This window comes from Lolium perenne, chromosome 6 (assembly GCF_019359855.2).
Source record: "Lolium perenne isolate Kyuss_39 chromosome 6, Kyuss_2.0, whole genome shotgun sequence".
NCBI lineage: Eukaryota > Viridiplantae > Streptophyta > Magnoliopsida > Poales > Poaceae > Lolium > Lolium perenne.
In genome coordinates this window covers 247,960,091-247,983,698 of record NC_067249.2, presented here as the reverse complement: position 1 = coordinate 247,983,698, position 23,608 = coordinate 247,960,091, and the positions used below count along the sequence as shown (strand labels likewise).

General features: G+C 41.3%; 1 long non-coding RNA gene across 1 annotated transcript in view; it reads left to right on the top strand.

Moving 5' to 3' along the window:
- LOC127305576 (uncharacterized) overlaps positions 1-23,200 on the top strand; it is a 49,981-nt gene extending 26,781 nt beyond the window's left edge. The window contains exons 3-4 of the long non-coding RNA XR_007854027.2: positions 21,818-22,131; positions 22,231-23,200. This is a non-coding gene — a long non-coding RNA (uncharacterized lncRNA). The remainder of the gene's footprint in view (positions 1-21,817; positions 22,132-22,230) is intronic.
- Positions 23,201-23,608: the final 408 nt, after the last annotated feature.

The window sequence follows — 23,608 nt, the reverse complement described above, 5'->3', positions numbered from 1 at the left end:
TTTCTTCTGCCGTAGCCGGACCTTGAGTCTTACTCAAGACCTTGCACAGTAACATAGGTAAGAATCCTTTCTTACTTTCGTCCATTCTAAACTTCTTTAGAATCTTGTCCAGGTATGTACTCTGTGATAGCCCTATTAGGCGTCTTGATCTATCTCTATAAATCTTGATGCCTAATATGTACGATGCTTCACCAAGGTCTTTCATTGAAAAACTATTATTCAAATAACCTTTAACACTGCTTAATAGTTCTATATCATTCCCGATCAATAATATGTCATCTACATATAATATCAGGAATGCTACAGAGCTCCCACTCACTTTCTTGTAAATACAGGCCTCTCCATGACACTGTATAAACCCGAAGTCTTTGATCACTTTATCAAAGCGTCGGTTCCAACTTCTCGATGCTTGCTTTAGTCCATAGATTGAACGCTGAAGCTTGCATACTTTGTCAGCATTTTTAGGATCGACAAAACCTTTGGGTTGTACCATATACAACTCTTCCTCAATGTCTCCATTAAGGAACGCCGTTTTGACATCCATCTGCCAAATCTCATAATCGAAAAATGCAGCTATTGCTAACAAAATCCTCACAGATTTTAGCTTCGCTACAGGTGAGAAAGTCTCATCGTAGTCAACACCTTGAATTTGTCGGAAACCCTTTGCGACAAGTCGAGCTTTATAGACAGTAATATTACCATCAGCATCTGTTTTTCTCTTGAAGATCCATTTATTCTCGACAGCCTTGCGGCTATCAGGTAAGTCTACCAAAGTCCACACTTTGTTATCATACATGGATCCCATTTGGGATTTCATGGCTTCTTGCCATTTTTGGAATCTGGGCTCATCATCGCTTCTTCATACGTCGCAGGGTCCTCATCATTGTTATCCACAATCATGACATTTAGACAAGGATCATACCAATCAGGAGTGGCATGTTCCCTTGTCGATCTGTGAGGTTCAGTAGTTTCCTCGTTCGAAGTTTCATGATCATTATCATTAGCTTCCTCTGTTGTCAGTGTAGGCGGCACAGGAACAGTTTCCGGTACTGCGCTACTCTGATCAACGAGTATAGATTCATCAATCTCATCGAGTTCTACTTTTCTTCCAGTCACTTCTTTAGTGAGAAATTCTTTCTCAAGAAAGGTTCCGTTCTTAGCAACAAAGATTTTGCCTTCGGATCTGTGATAGAAAGTGTACCCTATAGTTTCCTTAGGGTATCCTATGAAGACGCATTTCTCCGCTTTGGGTTCTAGCTTGTCCGGTTGTAACTTCTTTACATAGGCTTCGCAACCCCAAACTTTAAGGAACGACAGCTTAGGTTTCTTATTAAACCATAATTCATACGGTGTCGTTTCAACGGATTTTGATGGTGCTTTATTTAAAGTGAATGCGGCTGTCTCTAATGCATAACTCCAAAATGATAACGGCAAATCAGTAAGAGACATCATAGAACGAACCATATCTAAGAGAGTTCGATTACGACGTTCGGACACACCGTTTCGTTGAGGTGTTCCCGGCGGAGTCAATTGTGAAAGTATTCCGCATTTCTTTAAATGCATGCCAAACTCATAACTCAGATATTCACCTCCGCGATCAGATCGTAGAAATTTGATCTTCTTGTTACGTTGATTTTCTACTTCACTTTAGAATTCCTTAAACTTCTCGAAAGTTTCGGATTTATGTTTCATGAAATAGATATACCCATATCTACTCAGATCATCTGTGAAGGTTAGAACATAACGATAACCACCGCGCGATGCTACGCTCATTGGTCCGCACACATCGGTATGTATGATTTCCAATAAGTCAGTAGCTCGCTCCATCATACCAGAAAATGGAGTCTTAGTCATTTTTCCCATTAGACATGCTTCGCATCTATCAAGTGACTCAAAGTCAAGTGATTCAAGTCATCCATCAGTATGGAGTTTCTTCATGCGTTTCACTCCAATATGACCAAGACGACAGTGCCACATATAAGTAGAATTATCATTCAATTTAATTCGCTTAGCATCAATGTTATGTATATGTGTATCACTACTATCGAGATTTAACAGAAAAAAGCCATTCTTTTCAGGTGCTCGACCATAAAAGATATTATTCATAAAAATAGAACAACCATTATTCTGAGACTTGAATGAATAACCGTCTTGCATTAAACAAGATCCAGATATAATGTTCATGCTCAACGCGGGTACAAAATAACAATTATTTAGGCTTAAAACTAATCCCGAAGGTAGATGTAGAGGAAGTGTGCCGACAGCGATCACATCGACTTTGGATCCATTTCCAACGCGCATCGTCACTTCATATTTCAGTAGTCTTCGTTTATTCTTTAGTTCCTGTTTCGAGTTACAAATATGAGCAACCGAACCAGTATCAAATACCCAGGTACTAGTACGAGAACCAGTGAGATAAACATCTATAACATGTATATCAGATATACCTTCTTTCTTCTTCTTGACAAGGCCGCTCTTCAGATCCGCCAAATACTTGGAGCAATTACGCTTCCAGTGTCCCTTCTCCTTGTAGTAATAGCACTCAGCATCAGGCTTAGGGCCGTGATACGTCTCCGACGTATCGATAATTTCTTATGTTCCATGCCACATTATTGATGTTATCTACATGTTTTATGCACACTTTATGTCATATTCGTGCATTTTCTGGAACTAACCTATTAACAAGATGCCGAAGTGCCGATTCTTTGTTTTCTGCTGTTTTTGGTTTCAGAAATCCTAGTAAGGAAATATTCTCGGAATTGGACGAAATCAAAGCCCAGGGGCCTATTTTCTCACGAAGCTTCCAGAAGTCCGAAGGAGAGACGAAGAGGGGCCACGGAGGGGCCACACCCTAGGGCGGCGCGGCCCCCCCTTGGCCGCGCGGCCCTGTGGTGTGGGGCCCCCGTGCCGCCTCTTGACCTGCCCTTTCGCCTATAAAAAGTCTCCGTGACGAAACCCCCAGTACCGAGAACTACGATACGGAAAACCTTCCAGAGACGCCGCCGCCGCCGATCCCATCTCGGGGGATCCAGGAGATCGCCTCCGGCACCCTGCCGGAGAGGGGAATCATCTCCCGGAGGACTCTACGCCGCCATGGTCGCCTCCGGTGTGATGTGTGAGTAGTCTACCCCTGGACTATGGGTCCATAGCAGTAGCTAGATGGTTGTCTTCTCCCCATTGTGCTATCATTGTCGGATCTTGTGAGCTGCCTAACATGATCAAGATCATCTATCTGTAATTCTATATGTTGCGTTTGTTGGGATCCGATGAATAGAGAATACTTGTTATGTTGATTATCAAAGCTATGCTTATGTGTTGTTTATGATCTTGCATGCTCTCCGTTATTAGTAGATGCTCTGGCCAAGTTGATGCTAGTAACTCCAAGAGGGAGTATTTATGCTCGATAGTGGGTTCATGCCTCTGTGAATCTGGAGGAGTGACAAGAACCACTAAGGTTATGGATGTGCTGTTGCCACTAGGGATAAAACATTAGTGCTATGTTCAAGGATGTAGTCACTAGTTACATTACGCGCAATACTTAATGCAATTGTCTGTTGTTAGCAACTTAATACCGGAGGGGTTCGGATGATAACCTGAAGGTGGACTTTTTAGGCATAGATGCAGTTGGATGACGGTCTATGTACTTTGTCGTAATGCCCAATTAAATCTCACTATACTCATCATGATATGTATGTGCATGGTCATGCTCTCTTTATTTGTCAATTGCCCAACTGTAATTTGTTCACCCAACATGCTGTTCGTCTTATGGGAGAGACACCTCTAGTGAACTGTGGACCCCGGTCCAATTCTCTTTCTTGAAATACAATCTACCGCAATCTTTGTTCTACTGTTTTCTACGCAAACAATCATCTTCCCCAAATTACGGTTAATCGTTTGTTACAGCAAGGCGGTGAGTGTGCCAACCTCACTGTTTCGTTGGGGCAAAGTACTTTGGTTGTGTTGTGCGGGTTCCACGTTGGCGCCGGAATCTACGGTGTTGCGCCGCACTACATCCCGCCGCCATCAACCTTCAACGTGCTTCTTGGCTCCTCCTGGTTCGATAAACCTTGGTTTCTTTCTGAGGGAAAACTTGCTGCTGTGCGCATCATACCTTCCTCTTGGGGTTGCCCAACGAACGTGTGAAATACACGCCATCAAGCATATTTTCTGGCGCCGTTGCCGGGGATATCAAGACACGCTGCAAGGGGAGTCTCCACTTCTCAATCTCTTTACTTTGTTTTTGTCTTGCTTAGTTTTATTTACTACTCTGTTTGCTGCACTAAATCAAAATACAAAAAAATTAGTTGCTAGTTTTACTTTACTTGCTATCTTGTTTGCTATATCAAAAACACAAAAAAATTAGTTTACTTGCATTTACTTTATCTAGTTTGCTTTATTTACTGTTGCTAAAATGGCCAACGCTGAAAACACTAAGTTGTGTGACTTCACAACCACAAATAATAATGATTTCTTATGCACACCTATTGCTCCACCTGCTACTACAGCAGAATTCTTTGAAATTAAACCTGCTTTACTGAATCTTGTTATGCGAGAGCAATTTTCTGGTGTTAGTTCTGATGATGCTGCTGCCCATCTTAATAATTTTGTTGAACTATGTGAAATGCAAAAGTATAAAGATGTAGATGGTGACATTATAAAATTAAAATTGTTCCCTTTCTCATTAAGAGGAAGAGCTAAAGATTGGTTGCTATCTCTGCCTAAGAATAGTATTGATTCATGGACTAAATGCAAGGATGCTTTTATTGGTAGATATTATCCCCCTGCTAAAATTATATCTTTGAGGAGTAGCATAATGAATTTTAAACAATTAGATACTGAACATGTTGCTCAAGCTTGGGAGAGAATGAAATCTCTGGTTAAAAATTGCCCAACCCATGGACTGACTACTTGGATGATCATCCAAACCTTCTATGCAGGACTAAATTTTTCTTCACGGAATTTATTGGATTCAGCTGCTGGAGGTACCTTTATGTCCATCACTCTTGGTGAAGCAACAAAGCTTCTTGATAATATGATGATCAACTACTCTGAATGGCACACGGAAAGAGCTCCACAAGGTAAGAAGGTAAATTCTGTCGAAGAAACCTCTTCCTTGAGTGATAAGATCGATGCTATTATGTCTATGCTTGTGAATGATAGGACTAATATTGATCCTAATAATGTTCCATTAGCTTCATTGGTTGCACAAGAAGAACATGTTGATGTAAACTTCATTAAAAATAATAATTTCAACAACAATGCTTACCGGAACAATTCTAGTAACAACTATAGGCCATATCCTTATAATAATGGCAACGGCTATGGTAATTCTTATGGGAATTCTTACAACAATAATAGGAGTTCACCCCTGGACTTGAAGCCATGCTTAAGGAATTTATTAGTACACAAACTGCTTTTAACAAATCTGTTGAAGAAAAGCTTGGGAAAATTGATATACTTGCTTCTAAAGTTGATAGTCTTGCTGCTGATGTTGATCTTTTGAAATCGAAAGTTATGACTAATGAGAATCATCATAATAAAATTACTACTACATCAAATGCCATTCAAGTTAGAATTAATGAGAATATAAGATTAATGGCTGAACTGCGTGCTAGGTGGGATAGAGAAGAAAATGAAAAACTAGCTAAAGAGAAGAATATAGCTAAAGTTTGGACTATTACCACCACTAGTAATGCTAATGCTACACATGTTGCTGCACCTCCTACTCATACTAATAAAAGAATTGGTGTTAGCAATGTTTCCACTTCGAATGCAAAGCGAAAAACTGCACTAAACTGCTAAAGCTGCTGAAACTGCTGTGATAAAGCTGCTGAAATTTTTCCAACATTGGGGATGATGATCCCATTGCTTTAGATTATAATGGTTTGAATTTTGATGATTGCCACATCTCTGAAGTTATAAAGTTCTTGCAAAAACTTGCTAAAAGTCCTAATGCTAGTGCTATAAATTTGGCTTTCACGCATCATATTACAAATGCTCTCATAAAAGCTAGAGAAGAGAAACTAGAGCGTGAAGCCTCTATTCCTAAAAAGTTAGAGGATGGTTGGGAGCCCATCATTAAGATGAAGATTAAAGATTTTGATTGTAATGCTTTATGTGATCTTGGTGCAAGTATCTCTGTTATGCCTAAGAAAATTTATAATATGCTTGACTTGCCACCGCTGAGAAATTGTTATTTGGATGTTAATCTTGCTGATCATTCTACAAAGAAACCTTTGGGTAAAGTTGATAATGTTCGCATTACCATTAACAATAACCTGGTTCCTGTTGATTTTGTTGTCTTGGATATTGAATACAATGCATCTTGCCCCGTTATATTGGGAAGACCTTTTCTTCGAACTGTTGGTGCTATCATTGATATGAAGGAAGGTAATATAAAATATCAATTTCCTCTCGAGAAAGGTATGGAACACTTCCCTAGAAAGAGAATGAAGGTACCTTTTGATTCTATCATGAGAACAAATTATGATGTTGACACTTCATCTCTTGATAATACTTGATACACACTTTCTGCGCCTAGCTGAAAGGCGTTAAAGAAAAGCGCTTATGGGAGACAACCCATGTTTTTACCTACAGTACTTTGTTTTTATTTTGTGTCTTGGAAGTTGTTTACTACTGTAGAAACCTCTCCTTATCTTAGTTTTGTGTTTTGTTGTGCCAAGTTAAGCCGTTGATAGAAAAGTAAGTACTAGATTTGGATTACTGCACAGTTCCAGATTTCTTTGCTGTCACGAATCTGGGTCCACCTCCCTGTAGGTAACTCAGAAAATTAAGCCAATTTACGTGCATGATCCTCAGATATGTACGCAACTTTCATTCAATTTGAGCATTTTCATTTGAGCAAGTCTGGTGCCATTTTAAAATTCGTCAATACGAACTGTTCTGTTTTGACAGATTCTGCCTTTTATTTCGCATTGCCTCTTTCGCTATGTTGGATGAATTTCTTTGATCCACTAATGTCCAGTAGCATTATGCAATGTCCAGAAGTGTTAAGAATGATTGTGTCACCTCTGAATATGTCAATTTATAATGTGCACTAACCCTCTAATGAGTTGTTTCGAGTTTGGTGTGGAGGAAGTTTTCAAGGATCAAGAGAGGAGTATGATGCAACATGATCAAGGAGAGTGAAAGCTCTAAGCTTGGGGATGCACCCGGTGGTTCACCCCTGCATATATCAAGAAGACTCAAGCGTCTAAGCTTGGGGATGCCCAAGGCATCCCCTTCTTCATCGACAACATTATCAGGTTCCTCCCCTGAAACTATATTTTTATTCCATCACATCTTATGTGCTTTTTCTTGGAGCGTCGGTTTGTTTTTGTTTTTGTTTTGTTTGAATAAAATGGATCCTAGCATTCACTTTATGGGAGAGAGACACGCTCCGCTGTAGCATATGGACAAGTATGTCCTTGGTTTCTACTCATAGTATTCATGGCGAAGTTTCTCCTTCGTTAAATTGTTATATGGTTGGAATTGGAAAATGATACATGTAGTAATTGCTATAAATGTCTTGGGTAATGTGATACTTGGCAATTGTTGTGCTCATGATTAAGCTCTTGCATCATATGCTTTGCACCCATTAATGAAGAAATACATAGAGCATGCTAAAATTTGGTTTGCATATTTGGTTTCTCTAAGGTCTAGATAATTTCTAGTATTGAGTTTGAACAACAAGGAAGACGGTGTAGAGTCTTATAATGTTTTCAATATGTCTTTTATGTGAGTTTTGCTGCACCGGTTCATCCTTGTGTTTGTTTCAAATAAGCCTTGCTAGCCTAAACCTTGTATCGAGAGGGAATACTTCTCATGCATCCAAAATACTTGAGCCAACCACTATGCCATTTGTGTCCACCATACCTACCTACTACATGGAATTTTCCGCCATTCCAAAGTAAATTGCTTGAGTGCTACCTTTAAAATTCCATCATTCACCTTTGCAATATATAGCTCATGGGACAAATAGCTTTAAACTATTGTGGTATTGAATATGTAATTATGCACTTTATCTCTTATTAAGTTGCTTGTTGTGCGATAACCATGTTCCTGGGGACGCCATCAACTACTCTTTGTTGAATTTCATGTGAGTTGCTATGCATGTTCGTCTTGTCTGAAGTAAGAGAGATCTACCACCATATGGTTAAGCATGCATATGTTAGAGAAGAACATTGGGCCGCTAACTAAAGCCATGTTCCATGGTGGAAGTTTCAGTTTTGGACAACAATCCTCAAATCTCAAATGAGAAAATTATTAATTGTTGTTATATGCTTATGCATAAAAGAGGAGTCCATTATCTATTGTCTATGTTGTCCCGGTATGGATGTCTAAGTTGAAGAATAATCAATAGCGAGAAATCCAATGCGAGCTTTCTCCTTAGACCTTTGTACAGGCGGCATAGAGGTACCCCTTTGTGACACTTGGTAAAAACAATGCATTGTGATGATCCGGTAGTCCAAGCTAATTAGGACAAGGTGCGGGCACTATTAGTATACTATGCATGAGGCTTGCAACTTGTAAGATATAATTTACATGATACATATGCTTTATTACTACCGTTGACAAAATTGTTTCATGTTTTCAAAATCAAAGCTCTAGCACAAATATAGCAATCGATGCTTTTCCTCTATGGAGGACCATTCTTTTACTTTCAATGTTGAGTCAGTTCACCTATTTCTCTCCACCTCAAGAAGCAAACACTTGTGTGAACTATGCATTGATTCCTACATACTTGCTTATTGCACTTATTATATTACTCTATGTTGACAATATCCATGAGATATACATGTTACAAGTTGAAAGCAACCGCTGAAACTTAATCTTCTTTTGTGTTGCTTCAATACCTTTACTTTGAATTATTGCTTTATGAGTTAACTCTTATGCAAGACTTATTGATGCTTGTCTTGAAGTGCTATTCATGAAAAGTCTTTGCTTTATGATTCACTTGTTTACTCATGTCATATACATTGTTTTGATCGCTGCATTCACTACATATGCTTTACAAATAGTATGATCAAGATTATGATGGCATGTCACTCCAGAAATTATACGTATTTATCGTTTTACCTGCTCGGGACGAGCAGAACTAAGCTTGGGGATGCTGATACGTCTCCGACGTATCGATAATTTCTTATGTTCCATGCCACATTATTGATGTTATCTACATGTTTTATGCACACTTTATGTCATATTCGTGCATTTTCTGGAACTAACCTATTAACAAGATGCCGAAGTGCCGATTCTTGTTTTCTGCTGTTTTTGGTTTCAGAAATCCTAGTAAGGAAATATTCTCGGAATTGGCCGAAATCAAAGCCCGGGGGCCTATTTTCTCACGAAGCTTCCAGAAGTCCGAAGGAGAGACGAAGAGGGGCCACGGAGGGGCCACACCCTAGGGCGGCGCGGCCCCCCCCTTGGCCGCGCGGCCCTGTGGTGTGGGGCCCCCGTGCCGCCTCTTGACCTGCCCTTTCGCCTATAAAAAGTCTCCGTGACGAAACCCCCAGTACCGAGAACCACGATACGGAAAACCTTCCAGAGACGCCGCCGCCGCCGATCCCATCTCGGGGGATCCAGGAGATCGCCTCCGGCACCCTGCCGGAGAGGGGAATCATCTCCCGGAGGACTCTACGCCGCCATGGTCGCCTCCGGTGTGATGTGTGAGTAGTCTACCCCTGGACTATGGGTCCATAGCAGTAGCTAGATGGTTGTCTTCTCCCCATTGTGCTATCATTGTCGGATCTTGTGAGCTGCCTAACATGATCAAGATCATCTATCTGTAATTCTATATGTTGCGTTTGTTGGGATCCGATGAATAGAGAATACTTGTTATGTTGATTATCAAAGCTATGCTTATGTGTTGTTTATGATCTTGCATGCTCTCCGTTATTAGTAGATGCTCTGGCCAAGTTGATGCTAGTAACTCCAAGAGGGAGTATTTATGCTCGATAGTGGGTTCATGCCTCTGTGAATCTGGAGGAGTGACAAGAACCACTAAGGTTATGGATGTGCTGTTGCCACTAGGGATAAAACATTAGTGCTATGTTCAAGGATGTAGTCACTAGTTACATTACGCGCAATACTTAATGCAATTGTCTGTTGTTAGCAACTTAATACTGGAGGGGGTTCGGATGATAACCTGAAGGTGGACTTTTTAGGCATAGATGCAGTTGGATGATGGTCTATGTACTTTGTCGTAATGCCCAATTAAATCTCACTATACTCATCATGATATGTATGTGCATGGTCATGCTCTCTTTATTTGTCAATTGCCCAACTGTAATTTGTTCACCCAACATGCTGTTCGTCTTATGGGAGAGACACCTCTAGTGAACTGTGGACCCCGGTCCAATTCTCTTTACTGAAATACAATCTCTTGCCATCTTTGTTCTCTTGTTTCTGCAAACAATCATCTTCCACACAATACGGTTAATCCTTTGTTACAGCAAGCCGGTGAGATTGACAACCTCACTATTTCGTTGGGGCAAAGTACTTTGGTTGTGTTGTGCAGGTTCCACGTTGGCGCCGGAATCTCTGGTGTTGCGCCGCACTACATCCCGCCGCCATCAACCTTCAACGTGCTTCTTGGCTCCTCCTGGTTCGATAAACCTTGGTTTCTTTCTGAGGGAAAACTTGCTGCTGTGCGCATCATACCTTCCTCTTGGGGTTGCCCAACGAACGTGTGAAATACACGCCATCAGGCCGTTCTTAGGTTTCATAGGAGGTGTGGCAGCTTTCTTGCCACCCTTCTTGAATTTTCCCTTAGACTTGCCCTGTTTCTTGAAACTGGTGGTCTTGTTGACCATCAACACTTGGTGCTCTTTCTTGATCTCAATCTCAGCAGCTTTAAGCATGGCGAAGAGTTCAGGTAACTCTTTGTTCATGTTCTGCATATTGTAGTTCATCACAAAGTTCTTGTAACTAGGTGGCAGTGATTGAAGGATACGATTAATCCCCAGTCTGTTAGGAATAACTATTTCCAAGTCACTGAGTTTCTTCGCATGCCCGGTCATAACGAGCATGTGCTCACTAACGGAGCTACCCTCTTCCATCATGCAACTGAAGAAGTGTTTCGATGCTTCATAGCATTCCACGGCCGCATGAGTTTCAAAAATAGTCTTCAACACTTTGATCAACTCATGTGGATCGTGGTGCTCAAAACGTTTTTGAAGATCGGCTTCCAGACTGCATAGGATGGCACACTGTACTTGAGAGTACCGAGTTTTCCGAGTCGCGTAAACATTCTTTACTTCATCGGTTTGTTTACTGCAGGAGGGTCACCTAGCGGTGCATCAAGCACATATTGCAGATTTCCGCCAGCGAGGAAAATCCTCACATGACGGAACCAGTCGGTGAAGTTGCTACCGTTGCTCTTAAGCTTTTCTTTCTCTAGGAACTGGTTAAAATTGATTGGGGACGCCATATCTACAACATATATTTGCAATAGTTTAGACTAAGTTTATGACAAATTGAGTTCAAATTTTAATTCAACATAATTAAAAATCTAGGTGAACTCCCTCGCATTGTCTTAGTGATCACACGAACCAAATCCACCGCACCTAAGTCCGATCATCACGAGACAAGGTGTGATTTCAATGGTGAACACTCAAAGTGTTCATCATATCAACCATATGATTCATGCTCTACCTTTCGGTATCACGTGTTCCGAGACCATGTCTGTACATGCTAATCTCGTCAAGGCCACCTTAGTATCCGCATGTGCAAAACTGTCTTGCACCCGTTGTATGCACTTGTTGATTCTATCACACCCGATCATCACGAGATGCTTCGAAACGACAAGTCTTGGCAACGGTGCTACTAAGGATGAACACTTTATTATCTTGAGATTTTAGTGAGGGATCATCTTATAATGCTACCGTCGCGATCTAAGCAAAATAAGATGCATAAAAGGATTAACATCACATGCAGTTCATATGTGATATGATATGGCCCTTTTGTATTTGCGCCTTTGATCTTCATCTCCAAAGCACGGACATGATCTCCATCATCTTCGGGCATGATCTCCATCATCGTCGGCGTAGCGTCAAGGTCAATGGCGCCGTCTTCATGGTTGTTCACCTCATGTAGCAACTATTACAACTACTTTGAAATACTACTCAACATGAAATTTAAAGACAACCATAAGGCTCCTGCCGGTTGCCACAATACAATAATGATCATCTCATACATATTCATCATCACATTATGGCCATATCACATCACCAAACCCTGCAAAAACAAGTTAGACGTCTCTAATTTGGTTTGCATATTTTACGTGGTTTAGGGTTTTCGAGAGAGATCTAATCTACCTACGAACATGAACCACAACGTTGATACTAATGTTTTCAATAGAAGAGTAAATTGAATCTTCACTATAGTAGGAGAGACAGACACCCGCAAAGCCTCTTATGCAATACAAGTTGCATGTCGAACGAGGAACAAGTCTCATGAACGCGGTCATGTAAAGTTAGTCCGAGCCGCTTCATCCCACTATGCCACAAAGATGCAAAGTACTCAAACTAAAGATAACAAGAGCATCAACGCCCACAAAACCATTGTGTTCTACTCGTGCAACCATCTATGCATAGACACGGCTCTGATACCACTGTAGGATAACGTTGCATAGAAAACAAAAATTTTCCTACCGCGAACACGAAATCCAAGCCAAGATGCAATCTAGAATACGGTAGCAACGAGGGGATTATCGAGTCTCACCCTTGAAGAGATTCCAAAGCCTACAAGATGAGGCTCTTGTTGCTGCGGTAGATGTTCACTTGCCGCTTGCAAAAGCGCGTAGAAGATCTTGATCACGATCGCTTCCGGCGCCACGAACGGGCAGCACCTCCGTACTGGTCACACATTCGGTTGTTGATGAAGACGACGTCCACCTCCCGTTCCAGCGGGCAGCGGAAGTAGTAGCTCCTCTTGAATCCGACAGCACGACGGCGTGGTGTCGGTGGCGGTGGAGAACTCCGGCGGAGCTTCGCTAAAGCACGCGGGAGCTATGGAGGAGAATGGGGGCGGCTAGGGTTTGGGAGGGGGTGGCCGGCCACTCAAGGGGGGCGGCCAGGTTGTGGTCTTGGGGTGGCCGGCCCCCTCCCCTTGGCCCCTCATTATATAGGTGGAAGCCCCAAGTGTTGGTCTCCAATTCTTCGAATAAGACCCGAACCAAAAACCTTCCATATGGTGGGGAAACCTAGCCAAGCTAGGACTCCCACTAGAGGTGGGAGTTCCACCTCCCATATGGGGGGGTGGCCGGCCCCCTAAGGGGGAGTCCACTTGGGACTCCTCCCCCACTAGGGTTCGCCGGCCATGGAGGTGGAGTCCCATGTGGACTCCACCTTCCTTGGTGGTTTCTTCCGGACTTTTCTAGAACCTTCTAGAACCTTCCATAGAACCTTCCGCGACATTTTAATTCACATAAAATGACATCCTATATATGAATCTTATTCTCCGGACCATTCCGGAACTCCTCGTGATGTCCGGGATCTCATCCGGGACTCCGAACAAATATTCGAACTCCATTCCATATTCAAGTTCTACCATTTCAACATCCAACTTTAAGTGTGTCACCCTACGGTTCGCGAACTATGCGGACATGGTTGAGTACTCACTCCGACCAATAACCAATAGCGGGATCTGGAGATCCATAATGGCTCCCACATATTCAACGATGACTTTAGTGATCGAATGAACCATTCACATACGATACCAATTCCCTTTGTCTCGCGATATTTTACTTGTCCAAGGTTTGATCATTGGTATCACTCTATACCTTGTTCAACCTCGTCTCCTGACAAGTACTCTTTACTCGTACCGTGGTATGTGGTCTCTTATGAACTTATTCATATGCTTGCAAGACATTAGACGACATTCCACCGAGAGGGCCCAGAGTATATCTATCCGTCATCGGGATGGACAAATCCCACTGTTGATCCATATGCCTCAACTCATACTTTCCGGATACTTAATCCCACCTTTATAACCACCCATTTACGCAGTGGCGTTTGATGTAATCAAAGTACCTTTCCGATATAAGTGATTTACATGATCTCATGGTCATAAGGACTAGGTAACTATGTATCGAAAGCTTATAGCAAATAACTTAATGACGTGATCTCATGCTACGCTCAATTGGGTGTGTCCATTACATCATTCATATAATGATATAACCTTGTTATTAACAACATCCAATATTCATGATTATGAAACTAATCATCCATTAATCAACAATCTAGTTAAGAGGCATACTAGGGACTCTTAGTTGTTTACATATCACACATGTATCAATGTTTCGGTTAATACAATTATAGCATGGCATATAAACATTTATCATAAACATAAATATATAAATAATAACCACTTTTATTATTGCCTCTTGGGCATATCTCCAACAGCTAGAGCTCGCCTGATGGTACATAAAATCGAATATAAGTGATTTGGTATGGATCAACATCTAGCCTTACTCGCATCTAGGATCGCATGTATTCTCACAGTACATGATATTCATGCTTGTATGGTCTTCGAGTTACCTTATGTACTGTGTTCGATTCTCTGTTGCATTTTATCCATGTTGTCCAGCATATTTGGTTGCCTCTGATAAAATTTGTTTTGCTCTCGATTTTTGTCTTTTTGGATAGTTACTTTTCTTAGAACGTGTTGATTATGGTGCTGACCGTGTAAGAAGCAGGAACACATGGACCTAGTATATATCCTCTGTATGTTTCCCCAGACCGTAACACTTATGATGCTCTATTTTCTAGGATAGTGAATGACTCAACCACTTTCCATTTTCCACCTCTGGAACAACATCACATCTTCTCTCCTGAATCTAACAGTCTTGTTGAGATAATCCTTAACCATTACTGTCTCCATTGCATTGATGTTCTATAGTTGATAGATATCTGAAGTTCCCACGACGAGCTTTATTTTTGTGTAGATTACATATACAGATTAAATTCACCAGTTCAGTGAGTGCAAAAAATGTCCAGTATTATATTGTTGGGGTTGCCTTAAAAACTGAAACGAAAAAAATATATTGTGACATTGTAGATATATATTCTTGTCAGCAGGCTTACGGTGGTGGTGCTACAAGCATTTGCGAATGTGTTGAGACGCCTATTATTCTTTTGTCAGTGTTGATAGTAAATCTGCTTACTGCAATATTGAATGCAGCAACTTAGGCATTTAGCACAGAGGTGTTAGTAAATAAGTAGTTAATATTTAACTTTTTTCATCGCACTGATATCTTAGTTGCAATATGTGCAAATCATTTGTGAACAACCGTTTCTGTTAATATTTGGGATGATGAAGTATGTTGCAAATATCATCTCAGATAGCTTCTCTTTTTGTACAGTTTCTTACAGTCACTCCTAATCTGAGCCAGTGTTGGTGATTTGATTGCCTGGCCGTATCAAAAAAATGTAGTGTAGTTCATAGAACAATTAGTTGTAAGAAATGTAATAGCCTGGACTAGAAATATACTGTCCAACCTAGCTGCATGTTGTGGTTGAATATGCAGGGTGCATGGAAAGTAGTCGTAGATATTTTATCATGTGAATCTTCCTTGGAAATATTTGATGATTGGGATACAAGTATAACTTAATCTTACATGCATCAGACATTCTAGAATGAAATGGTTAGAATTTAAAAGGCACAATTTCTCAAAATGGAACACTAGAGACAAATAAAACCCCTTTTCTGTTTTGTTCTTGATGTATTGTGCTTCTGTGTGATCAAACCTACTTGTTACTCCTAGAAAACATGTCGAGCACTGTTAACAAAGTAATATTGATTGTTGATTATCTTGATTGTTGCGTCAGAGTTCTTGATGTATTGTGCTTCTATGTGATCTACTATAACAGTTTATGAACTGCAGGTGCCCGAGGTCTTCTTCTATGCGCAGAAGGTAGTGCTTCGCCCCACAGATCCTCTGTTTGATCAAGAGGCAGCCACACTGTGTGAGGGCTTTGACGTGGATTTTCATTCTCTGACCATGGCAGTGATGGAGCTCTCATCAATTTGGAGCTCAATGACTTGCAGGTGTGTATTCACTGAGGTTAACTTGCTTTCTTGTATTGACTTAACCTTCAGTATTGTTTAATATACTGACCATGTGGTCGTTTATTGTTGATCATTGGCACATAGTAGTGACATGCAATTGTTGAAAGTGTTATTCTTAGTTGTCTGCAAGGGAAATAATGTGCACCATTAGAAAAGTTACTTTATTGCAGCAATTGTGCTGCCTATAGCTGTTGCAATTCTGGCTATTACTGTTGTTTTTGTCTGTTATTAAATGACCAGCTTTGATCAACTATGCCTAATACTGATCAATGGCTCCTCTGCACGGTCTCTTGCCATTCAATTCTATGATCTAAACAATTTACGCCTAGTTTAGATAGCATTATTTTCTAGTTCCCCTTCAAATTCCTTCCTGTTTTACTTCTGTTGGTGCTGTTTGTTTCTTAGTGATTGTTTTCTGATGTTGCAGTTGTGCCTTCCAGAATATTGTTGTGAGGACCAACATGATTTTCGAGAATCTTTCATCTAAAGGTATCATCCGTGCACTGTGATGTCATATGATGTGCATACTGTCCATTTACTTATTCACCAATTTCAGTTGAAATGTTGTTTGAGAACTACTGGTGCGACAGTTCTTATAGGACTACACCACATTTGCACTTTGCCTGAAAGGAGCATTATCATAGCTGCTCAAAGCCTCAAATAGCAGGCTTATGTTTGCCCGAAATAAGTTTGGCATGTTGCCTTCTCACAGATTCAGTGGTGTCAATATTTGCTTCCTAGGTTGCCTGCAATAGCGGTCATTTTTCATGTATTCAGTTACTCCATATTCAGTTACAACATCTTGATTAAAATCCTTGTGTAACTTATGTCTAGTTACTTGAAGAACTGGATTTCTATTGAATACTATCTTAAGTAAGGTTTATAAGGCTTAATGTTTAATTTACAATATTGCCGTCCTTTTGAACAAATAAAGATATATTTGCTCTGATGCATAATGAGAATGGACTGGTGTTTACTAAATATGTTTCCTAAAAATGTGTTAGCTGAATATGTTTCTTAAGCTTGATTTTGAGGTTCTGGTATAAGATGAAACCTAAGGTTTATCTTTTTGGCACATACCTTTTGTCTACATTTTACTGTCTCTCTGCACTATGTTTGAATTAAACAACCGTTGGTGTTTTGTTTTTTCCTACTAAGATGATTTGATATGATATTTCAGGAATCTAGTCTAGCAAGAAAAACGTACTAAGAGGCCAAGACTAGCTAATAGCTGCACAGGTATCCTCACTGCTGGCTAATCTGAACTTTTATGTTTCCATGATTAGTTCAGAGCATGAAACTAGTGTATTAGAACGTGTCTTTCCATTCTGCCTTTGATGTACCTCACATACAACTCTGATATTTCAGTAGAGGCCATTTCCGTGCTTAAATAATAGTCCTCATCTCAAAGCTTATTTGATCACCTTTCCAGTATATGTATACAGAGATATACAAGAAAAAAATGCAGAGCCTGGGGTGCACTGCTATCAAGTGCTTCATCTGGACGCACAAACCCAGGAAAAACATATTTGCAGTATTTGAGATAGGAGTGAAGGTTGAGGGGACATGAAGGCTGTTGTTGCTGTGACAGAAGATCAGAAAAATCCGGTGGAGATTTGCACCAGTCTTGGTTGATATAGCCACCATGTCTTGATTGTATATACACTTGTTGGATCTAAACTGTTAGTGTGGAGTGTGGATGTGCGTATGTGTAACTGTTGTTACGAATATTTGATTGAATCAGAATTTAATCCTAAAAATTATTGCAAATCAGTGAAATAAAAGACCAAAATGTCTACTCGGCCAAATATTATTTGGGCTCTGTAAAGGCTACGGCCCACTAAACGAAACTGCATCAAAAAGGGCACGGCCTGAAATTAAGAAAGGTTGAAATAATTGGGCTGGATTTTTGGGCTTGGCCCATGTAAAGAAGAAAATTGGACCGGGCTAATTTTGATCCATGACCATCTGTTTTGGTCCAAGATTTGCCATGTAGGATTTGCCACGTTGGATCTGACGTGGACAGGCCAGATTGCGAGTGACCAAACTTTTGGTCGTAGAATCTACGACCATCTATTTTGGTCGTAGCCCTCCATGACCATTCAAAAAAAAGGTCCTTGTGAGCCGTCAGTGACGCTCAACTGGCGACCAATAGCTTTTGGTCACACCGTGGTCATAGATGATACACAATGACCTTCTAGCGACCAATATGGAGGGTCGCAAGTCAGCATATTTCTTGTAGTGATCTTCTCTACCATGAACACTTGTCGCGAGATTACTTTCTGGGCCCTGTTGGACGGCCTAGCCTTCTGAATCATCGACACCGCACCATTGGAGTTGGGATCAACATATGGAGGTGGATGTGGAGCTGCCGCTATTCTCAGCTGGTGCCTATTTTCGTCCGTGATTGCGGGAGGAGGTGGTAGGTGGATCTCACTCCTAGGTCCCTGAGTATTTCGACTCGCTGCCTGAGCATTTGCTTGCCCTGCGAACCTCAACATCGCTTGAAAGTTTCGACAATCCTTCTGCAAATGCCCTGACTGCCTCTTCCCGTTATTGTCGACATAGAAATGCATCTGACATGGACCGTTCATCATATCTTCGGGAGATACATATTGTCTCTGGAACCTTGGCCCACTATTTTGCCAGTTGTTTCGGGAACCATCTCTATTGTCGTCTCGCTGCTCGTTGCTTCTTTGATAATCATCTCTATTGCTTCCTCCGCTGTTTGCTCGAAAACCAACCGATATTTGGCCAAGAGCATCATAACTCGAGAACTGCCGAGAAAAACGTCGTCTATTTTGAAAATTTCGACTGCGGTCCTCCTCTGGTGACCTATGTCACTTATTGTGAACAGCATCTTCTCCATCCGCCCACCTGTTTGCTATCTCCATCAACGCTGATACTGTCTTTGGGTTGGTTCTCCCCAAATCCTCGACGAAATCTCCTCGTCGGATTCCTGCCACAAACGCATCTATTGCCCTCTCGTCAGATATGTTCTCTGCCGAGTTTTTAATGATGTTCCACCTCTGGATGTACTTTCTCATAGATTCATCATGCTTTTGTCGACACGACCTCAGCTCCTCTAGCGATGCAGGCTTTTTGCAGGTGAATCGGAAATTCTTGACGAATATATCCTCGAAATCATCCCAGCTGTCGATGGAACCCGGAGGAAGCTTCTTTATCCAAGACCTTGCAGCTCCACTCAAGTGTACTTGAATTCTCTGCATGGCTGTTGCCCTTGTTCCGCCTATCAGCTTCACCATCTCGAGATAATCGACCAGCCAATCCTCGGGATCTTGCAGGCCATCGAATTTTTTGAAATTATCGGGTAACTTAAACCCTGAAGGCACTCGAGTTTTTCGGACCCTCCTCGTGAAGCATGGTAGCCCACACATATCATCTTAAGCTATGTCTGGAGAATGCCGATGCTCCCTTCTACTTTGTCGTGCCCTGTCTACCCTTGCTTGAATTTCTATATCTCTTGCTCCGCTTGTTCTTTCGGGAACTGGTGCTGCTGCAGCAGGTCATGGACTATTTTGCCTTGCTGATCCTTCGGGAGGTGAATTTAAAAACGCCGCTCCTGTGGCTCCAACTCCTGCCATAGCCATATTGTACAGTGCCTCTCTTGGATCTCCGGCAGGTGGTTTGGACGCGAGGATAAAGGCTTGCGTCGCCATGTACCCCGCTTCTGGTGTCTTAGGGATAATGTTCCCCCTCGTGTCTATCGTCATGAAGGACATGTCGAGGTTTTGGATTAGATTCTCCCTCTCAGCTTCAGGTATATTGTTTATTCGAGACCTTGCCCTGTTGCGAGCCTCTCTGTGATTGCTTCCCGAAGTACCAGATTGTCGACTCAGCTCCGCTCTTCGCCTGCTCGATGCTGATGCTGCTTCTTGCCTCCTGTCCAACGCGATCTTCTGTTTCTCGAGTTCTCGCCTGGTACGTGCGAGCCTATACTGATATGCTTGTAACTCCTCAGATGTCGCTGTTACAGTCATTGGCTCTGTGCTATTGATAGCTCTTTCGACTCGATCCCATACTGCCTGCGGAAATCGCACCATCTCTCGCATCCCCGCGCCGATATATTTTGTTCCGAGGCCTCGCGTGAGATCCGCAGGATCAACGAACGGATTTCCCGCCTCGTCGAAGTTCTCTGATGTCTCCTCCTGAGGTTGGCTTGTTTCTCCGATCGCGTAGATCTGATGATACTTTATTTTTTGTTTTTTGTCGAGATTCGTGACACCGTCGTATAGACCGGCGAAGACCTTTTCGACAGTGATGGATTTGCCGATGAAATCGAAACTGTCGACACTGTCAGAATCGCTGCTTATATTGGAGTCCGCAGATGACTCAAAGGACATGTCGCTGAAGATATTGGCGAGTTTTTCACTTGCCCTGGTGCTGATGAAGCGTGGCGATGAAGTTTCCTCGTCGCCTGACTCGACTGATGGTGTCGAACTCGAAAATTCGGGATCGACCACCGACAATCCCGACGAGATCGGAATTTCGAGACGATACACTCCTTCCTTCTCGACGCGAAAGTGGAACCTTCCGAACGTCATCTCCATGGGCTCCTCCAAATACGCATATGCATCCAAACGGGAGGGCGGGTGAGGAACAAAATCGACTAGACCAGTTTCGACATGTTTACCTCTGTCCATCGCTTTGCTTGCAGTTGATGAAGTCGACGATCTTGAACGTGCCATCGAGATCAGCTCCTTGACACCTCTAATTCCTACAGACGGCGCCAATTGACAAGGGATTAACTTATCAATGCCTACAGATTGTAGACTAGGGTTTAGTCGGAAGTAGAGGGCAAGTAGATCTCGAAGGTTTCAGCCGAAAAGTATTCGACAATTATGAAAACTAGGGTTTTGTGAGACAATGATTCAATGCTTTCTTTGTCCCTCGACTCCCCCTTAATAGGAGGCGGAGCCGAGGGATTCGTGATACACAAGTTACAGAGTCCGGGAGGTTTTCTGACCCGTCCCGCAAGATTACAAATCTATGTTTCCTAATACAACTCTAGCTTCCCTTAATTCTATCTTGGGCTTCCGAACTTCATATTCTTCGATTCATGGGCCTTCAGTAAACCCCGGGTACCATCTTCGGCAGGCCCATTGGGGATGCCTATGTCAGGCATCACAAAGTTTTGTAACCCAGCTACATGTTAGCAAACTGATCTGTTTTTTTGTATAAAATCAGATAAATCAGCATCGAGTCATCCACACAATTGAGTACATTATAGTGTATACTCTAGAGGCTGTTTGGTTCTTTCCTTCACTTTTCTCCTGATAAGGCTTTATCCGGATTTACTATTTTACTTACTCTCGGAAATTCAATTCGGCTCCCGGGTGCGTATGCTCCCTCAACCAAAAAAACATATTTGGAAATGTCAAAAAATTTGGATCAAAAATTCTACATGTACATCTCCATAATGTATGTGCATTCGCTAAGTTTCACGAAAAACCAATATTTTTTGTGGTCTATGTAAAAAGGAGAAACTTTATCTTGTGAAAAGCATTATTTTTAGCACTGAATTTTGTCTTTTTTACACACGTCACATGATTAGTCGAATTTTTATGAAACGACTTTGTGAGCACGTAGCACGTGAAGATGTACGTACAAATTTTTTGTTTCAATTTTTTTGAAATTTAAAATGTACATAAGATGCATTTCAAAATATAGGGAGCATATGCACCCATGTTTCAAAACACCACTCCCACTTACTCTTTGCTAATTGCAGGTTTGCAATCTGCCGTGTTAGTTATTTTTCATGAATTATTTCCCATTCGTATGGAGAAGGGAGCTCATCTTGACGTTTCCGTAGTTTGTCTGGTTACCGCTCTGGCTTCTATATTTGTCCCCCCATCATTATATCTTCTGTCATTTTTTCAGGTTTGCACGGGAATCCTTCAAATGTTTGTGGACTTTCGTCCATGGTTCATGGGTACGGTTTGTCTGCAGGTGTTTTTTCTGGGTGATAATTCCGTGCCCAATCTACAGAATCTAAGATCTTAGGCTGCTCTACCATCAGCATATTCATCAGAGCCTGATCAAGTGGCTTTTCAATGGATGTTCATTTTCTCATGCTCTTGCATGTACTTATCCTGCATATTTGATTAATTGATATCATTTTTCATTGTTATTTTCTTTCAGGTTTAAATTTCTACTGAAAACACTGCCTTTTCTGCTGACTCCCATGTTGGAGTTTCTCGCATCATGCCAAAGGCTTACGATATCTGATACTGTAGTGAAAATAATGCCAGCCATCGTCCCTGCTGAGCTCTCTTATAATTTCTTTTGTTTGCATTTTTTCATTCCGTTTTTGTGCATTTTTTAGTTAACGTTCCCTTCCATCGCTTCTGTTTTTAAGAGTTTGATGTTTGCTCAGACATATGCACTGTGTGGTCATGTGTAGATATGTTAGTTCATATGCGTGGTTTTCATTTTTTTCCCCTTACATAATCTATGTATGTACTAAGTACACGCATTGATTAACATGTTCTTCTGTTGCTTTGTTTTGTAGGATCACTCCTCAGAATAAGTTCTCTACGCGATAGGTGCAGTTAAGATGTTTGGAATTCAGTATTCCAGCTTGAGCATGGAAGTTTGTTTCAGTTCAATAGTGTTTGCAACTGATTTTATCATCTTTCGACAAGCATGTAGATGTCCTTCTGGATTCTGTCTTCCCTGTGTCGCCCTCCCTAGCAACCTAGAGCAACTTCCTGCCCAACAAGTTGAAGCCGAAGATCCTAACATCCCCTCCGACAACTCTGCACACCTTGCTTAGAGAACTGATTTCCCCGCACCGTCCTCTGCATGGACTAGGAACAATAGTGCTGGCAGATTTTGTTCTTGCCCATCCAGAGTGCCAAAGAGGGAAACAATTATCATCCTCTATTCTGACGAGGTGGACAATGACGCAAGGCATTAACAGGTTGCAGAGACGGAGAGCAGCTACATCAGCTACCTTATGTTATTTGTAGTGTTGATAAGAAATGTTAAAATGAACTCCCCCTTTTAATAGAGATCTATTTACCATATAATCTAGTAGACATTGGCTCTGTCCTTGCCATCAGTGTAAATATGTGCTATTGCTATAGGCTAAATTTATCAGCTTTCTTAATATTGCGATATCTATTATCTGCTTATCTCTGCCATCAACCTGGATCATACACAATATGTATACAAGAAAAGGTAGAGCCACGAGCGCGGCGTGCCGCCGCGCCATTGCTTCCTAGTTAGAATTTAAGATTAGAAATTTTCCTTTGAAAAAAAATGAAGGAAAATTCCAAATGACTTTAAATATTTTCTAAATCTAATATTTTCAAAAAGAGAAAGTTCTGTTATTCCCAAATCCTTTTTCTTTTGAGGTAAATATTTCCAAAAGTAAAATTCTATTATTCCAAATCCTTTCATTTGAAATAAATATTACCAAAAAAGGAAAAATCCATTATTTCAAATCTTTTCTTTTGAAGTAAATATTTTCAAAAGGAAAAATTCTATTATTCCAATTCTTTTTTCTTTTGAGGAA